This window comes from Fundulus heteroclitus, chromosome 18 (assembly GCF_011125445.2).
Source record: "Fundulus heteroclitus isolate FHET01 chromosome 18, MU-UCD_Fhet_4.1, whole genome shotgun sequence".
NCBI lineage: Eukaryota > Metazoa > Chordata > Actinopteri > Cyprinodontiformes > Fundulidae > Fundulus > Fundulus heteroclitus.
Genome location: NC_046378.1, coordinates 19,928,929 through 19,935,284, shown reverse-complemented (window position 1 = coordinate 19,935,284; position 6,356 = coordinate 19,928,929).

Sequence of the window (6,356 nt, the reverse complement as noted above, 5' to 3'; positions counted from 1 at the left end):
TTAAACCTTATCTTTAAAATAGACATGAACAGATTAAAAAAGGGAGCTGGCTCCCAAGGAGAGGAGCCTGATAACATAATCTGCCTGGGAATTGTCTCGCCTTTTAATTCTCATAAGAGCTCGCTGCAGCATTTTGTATCCTCCCTGGTTAAAGAGACCCAGCCTGGAAGGGACAAATGACTTTCAACAGATAAAGGTGGAAGGGGGAGGTATAGACATATGTACTCAAGGCAGATCCGTATGCAGAGGATTAAAACAGATTGTGCTTCATTCTGTAATGTTCATAAATTGAGAATGTTCATCCAAATGTCAATTTACAGTCCCTTGTAAATTTTTTACCTATTTTGTTACTTTCCAACCTGTAATTTTATTATTTCTGTTCTTATTTTGTGTGGCAGATCTGCACAAAATACTCTATGTTGGTTTTCTGAAAGACCCCAGAGGCTGAGATAAGAATAGCCTTGAACATACTAGAATTTCAGCTAAAACAAAGAAAACGAATTGCAAATGGGTTGTCATTGTACACAGGTGAAATGTTAGCATTATTATTAGCAGTACAGTGGATAGAAGAAATAAGACTTTCAATCAATCAATCAATCAATCAATCAATCAATCAAATTTTATTGTCAATTACAATTTGCATTGCAATCGAAAAATCAGATTGAACAATAATTTGTTCAGATTCCAGTTCAGCCCTAACCAGTTTAAAATACAGCCATTCAGAGAGTAGACCAGACATTTTATTAGAAATACAACAATCATTATTTAGAATACAGATGATGATCGGGTTAACAGTTATATTTATTTGGGCACCAGCACATATTGGGATTAATAGAAATGAAACAACAGATAGAGAAGAAGAAAAAAAGGCAACAACAGGACTGATGAACCTTTCAGTAACTACAAGCAAATCCGAAGCAAAAAGTATAATTAATAAAGATTGAAGGAAAAGTGGCAGAAAGAATGGGCTGAAGATAACAAAGGAAGATGGCATTATATGTTTCAAAAGAGAGAAGCAGGGAGGAGAAACAGAAGAGAAGAGAAACTATTGGCAAGATTAAGATTTGGACATACTGGACTTAGCTCATTACTTAGAATACAAAAACATAATACAGGAAACTGTCAGTATTGTGGAGAAAGTGAAACAATAGAACATGTTATTTTTGTTTGTTGGGGATATGAGAGGGAGAGATGATACATGTTGGGGAAATTTAGGAAAAAAATAAAGAAACATTTAATTTGATAAACATACTACAGGGAGACTCAGAAGGTGAAAGCATTCAAATTTTCATTAAGTTTTTCAGGAAAATATAGATTATTAACAAAATATGATAATACATGTATAAATAATATAGATATTTTGAGCCACATTCCCTATCAGTAGATGCAGGTAATGCTAACCAAACGTTTCTGGCCAACCGCCAATTAGAAACCAAGAAGATGAACAAAAAAGGAGGAGGCCTTGAGCTTGAAGTCCTTCAATTAAAAAATAAAATATATTTTGTGTTGCTGATACACACAAAACCTGCTCAGAAAGGGGTCAGAGTCACTTTTATGTGGGTAGCAGGTCACATGGGGCTAAAGGGGAATGAAGCAGCTGATAAATTAGCAGAAAAAGCATTCAGGAAAAATAACATTGATTTTATTTTGCCACTTGGAAAAAATGAGGCGAAATCTCTGATATGGATTAAAGTTATGGAGTGATGGCAGATTATATAGAGAGCAGAACCACGGGGAAGATTTATATTTGCTTTTGTTGATAATGTACAGAAAGCAGTTCTGAAGATAGAAAACACAAGAAAAGAACAGTAGGTAACCGTATTACATTGGGACACAGTAATTTAGATAGTACATTACATTTAATAGGGTAACATGAAACAGGTTTATGTGATGAATGCCATATGGAAGAAACAATTTTACATGTTCTGTTTAACTGTAGTAAATATAATGAAGAAAGGTCACATCTGGAGGAAGGATTAATAAAAGAAGGAAATCATCAGTTATCTATTAGTGCCATTTATAGCCAGGAAGCACTTATTATATACCTCATGCGAACAGGATTAATAAATAAAATGTAGTTGCTCTCTGATTTCACTCTTGAGCAATAGTAGGCGGTAATGCTCAGACCAGAGGTAAACCTGAAGGAGCTGCAGAGCTCCAAAGCAGAGACTGAAGGATCTGTACACTTCATAGAGCTGGGCGTTATGGAAGCGTGCCCAGAAAAAAAGCCATTACTGAGTGTTGAAAATAAGAAGGTTGTTAAGAAGGTTAACTCCAGGTTGTGAGACAAGAAAACATGAAGAACAGAAATTGGGGAGGAATGTGTGTGTAAATACTTTTTTAGGCCACCGTAATTAAACCATTTACTATGAATTATGTTGGTAAAAAAAAAAAAAAAAAATCACTGCACATCGTAGTCACACCATGAACATTACCCAAAAGTAGAGTTGTCAGGAGTTTTGAGTTCACCAAGTCACTTTTGGCAGTTTTCTGATATCAGCCCTGCTTTAAAGTAGCCAACCATTTCCCCCACGCCTCATGTTTTCCTTTAGAGTTGAGGAGCTTAGGAACTAAATGCTGCCTCACCTTGTTAAGTTCTTATCTAGGGAATACAGAGTAAGCACGTCTCAGCGGATCTGAGCGCTCCATGTGGTTCATACTTGACAAGCAGCTCAGAAATGTTTCAGCCTAAAACCATTTCAAGCTTTAAAAACCAATTGGGAGGATGCTAAAGTGTACTCGTTGACAAACTGAGAGGTAATGTAGAAATTTATGAATTGGTGTGATATCATCCATTTTACCAGTGTTGGTTGGGACACAAACTAAGTGCTTTCAGTGATTTCGAAGCTCAATATAAATTTAAATATCGGTTAGCGTTTGCTCCTGTCCAAAGTAGTGGAGTCAGCAAAGGAGCCTATATAAACTGGTGTGAGTGTTCAGAGTTCATTTCTTCGGGTCATTCTTCCAATCTTTGAAAGACGAAAGCCCAGCTAGGATGTCAATACCAGATTTAAAATGTAAAACGGAATGTTCCCAGATGTGTTCATATGTAATAGCCCAGCAGAAGACAGCTCAGATTTGAGAATGCTGCACAGCAAGAGACGAACCGAGTTCAGTGAAAGCATAATGAGTAACAGAATAATGCTGATAGCTGGTTCTTATATCCGTGAAGGCTGTCTCATGTAGCACAGAAAACACCATCTACATGTTTTCACCCCACTATCGTTATGTTTTAATAAGCTGCTCCACACTAAAAGCCAGAATACAACTTTTATTTCCCTACTTTTTCAAGTGTCTACAATCTAAAGGTGCACTTACTGAAACCCAGTCCACGATCCACACCCCTCATTCCTGAAACACCCTCCGTGCGAGTCACGTGGAGGGTGGTAGTTTTCCTCCAGGTACTCCACAACTGATTTTATTGCTACCTTCCTTTCTTTTCTTCTTTTTTTGGATCACGTTGTAAATTACTCTACTATTACTTCACCTGCAGGCTACATCTGACATCTCCCGAATGCCACCTGTGTAGTTCTGATAAAATCCCAAGATGACACACCAGCAACTTGCATGAATCAAGATTGTTTGTACTCTGCTTTAGGTGTAAGGTTTGCTTGAGCTTTCTAAATTCATGTAGCATGACTAAGCTACATTTGCAGCTCATCAGTCTGCAATTTCATTTGATCAACGCGGCTGTTTGAGTGTTATTCTGACGTAAGGTACTAAAGAGATAATCTCGAGGCAACAACAGAGAAAACAGCAGACCACATGCATCAGTGGCTGTTGAGATGAAAGAGGAGAGAAAGCTTATTTTGGTCTGTGTGTGTACCTAAATAAAGGTAATTACCCACCAACTTCACCACATAGCGTGACAGTGTGTTGAGTTTTAACCTGTAGGAATGCACTAATCAAACATTGTGTTGTCTCATCATAAACTGCAATGATTATTACACTTCTAGCTATAAATAAAACGTGTCATATCATTAATGCCTAAGATATGCTTTATTTAAAACAGATGACTGAACATGTGGCTAATTTTAGGGATTTTTTTGTAGCGCTAAACCCCTTATTTTTTTTATATGAGCGAGTTGGGCCTGTCTCTAAATTACCCACAAAGACAATCAGAGTGTTTCCTAACCAGAAACCAAGGGTAGCCAGCACAGTGCGGCCCCTGCTAAAGGCCCGGGGTGCAGCATTCAGATCAGAAGACATACCGGCCAACAGCAGGGCTAGAAGTGAGTTGAAAAAAGCCATTCAGAAGGCAAAGCATAGATACAAGCAGCGCATTGACGACCACTTCAGCAGCAACAACCCACACAACATGTGGAGAGGCATCAGGACCATTATGAACTTCAAACATAGCGAACAACAGCTCAGCAAAGACATAGCTCTACCCGACACCTTCAACAGCTTCTTCACATGCATCGACTCTCCAAGCAGCAGGAAGCCTGAACATCTTTTATCAGCCAGAGGTGCAGCATCAGACCCAGACATCTTCAACCTCTCCCTGCAGCTCTCCAAGGTTCCCTAACTGCCTGAAGTCCTCCATCATTACACCTTTTCCCAACAAAACAACTATTATCTGCCTCAATGGCTACTGTCCTGTTGCTCTGACTCCTGTCATCATGAAGTACTTCGAGAGGATCCTCCTTAAATACATCAAAGATGCTATGCCTGCTGGCCTGGGCAGGCCTGGAGATGCACATCTGCCCCACTGATCCTCAACACTGGAACACCGCAGGGTTGTGTCCTCAGCCCTGGTCTCTTTACCCATGACTGCTCTGCTATCCACCCTACAAACACAGTTGTGAATTTTGCTGATGACATTTCCAATAATAATGAGATCCACTACAGAGAGGAGGTCCTCAGTCTCACACAGTGGTGCTCCAGGAGCAACCTCATACTAAACACCAGTAAGACCAATGAGGCCATAGTTGACTACGAAAGGTCCAAGAAGACTGAACATGCTCCTCTATCTCTACATGGGAGAGGTGGTGGAGCGTAGGGGCAGCATAAAATCCCAGGGTAGTCACACCTCCTCCGACATCTCCTGGACTGAGGACACCTCCCACCTGGAGAAGAAGGCCCAACAACGGCTCTTCTCCCTCAGGAAACTGAAAGAGACTGTACTATTTTCAATTCAATTCAATTTATTTATATAGCGCCAAATCATGAAACATGTCATCTCAAGGCACTTTACAAAATCAAGTTCAATCATATTATACAGATTGGGTCAGATTATACAGATTGGTCAAAAAATGTCCTATATAAGGAAACCAGTTGATTGCATCAAAGTCCCGACAAGCAGAATTCACTCCTGGGGAACCGTAGAGCCACAGGGAGAGTCGTCTGCATTGTACATGGCTTTGCTGCAATCCCTCATACTGAGCAAGCATGAAGCGACAGTGGGAAGAAAAACTCCCCATTAACGGGAAGGAAAACCTCCGGCAGAACCGGGCTCAGTATGAACGGTCATCTGCCTCGACCGACTGGGGTTACAGAAGACAGAGCAGAGACACAAGACAGACAAAAAGGCACAGAAGCACACATTGATCTAGTAATCTGTTCTACATTAGATGGTAGTAGCGGGTGAGCCGTCTTCTCTGGATGATGTCACAGTTAACAGAACGCCAGACCAGGTGTACCTACTATGAAGAAAAAGAGAGAGAGCAAAAAGTTAAAAGCTGAAATGACGACAGTCATTTCAATGTAATACAATGCAAAACTGAAGAACAGTAGAAATCAGTAGAGTGAGAAAATTAGACCCTGATGTCCTCCAGCAGCCTAGGCCTATCACAGCACAACTATAGAGATAGCTCAGGGTATGAGCCACTCTAACTATAAGCTTTGTCAAAAAGGAAAGTTTTAACATTAGTCTTAAAAATAGATAGGGTGTCTGCCTCACGGACCAAAACTGGGAGTTGGTTCCACAGGAGAGGAGCCTGATAGCTAAAGGATCTGCCTCCCATTCTACTTTTAGAGACTCTAGGAACCACCAGCAGACCTGCAGTCTGAGAGCGAAGTGCTCTGTTAGGAACATACGGGGTAATCAGAGCTCTGATATATGATGGAGCTTGATTAGTAAGGGCTTTATACGTTAGAAGGAGAATTTTAAATTATATTCTTGATTTAACAGGAAGCCAATCAAGGGAAGCTAAAATTGGAGAAATATGATCCCTCTTGTTGATTTTCATCAGAACTCTTGCCGCAGCATTTTGGATCAGCTGAAGACTTTGAACTGCATTTTGTGGACTTCCTGATAGTAAAGAATTACAATAGTCCAGCCTTGAAGTAACAAATGCATGGACTAGTTTTTCAGCATCACTCCTGGACAGAATGTTTCTAATTTTGGCGATATT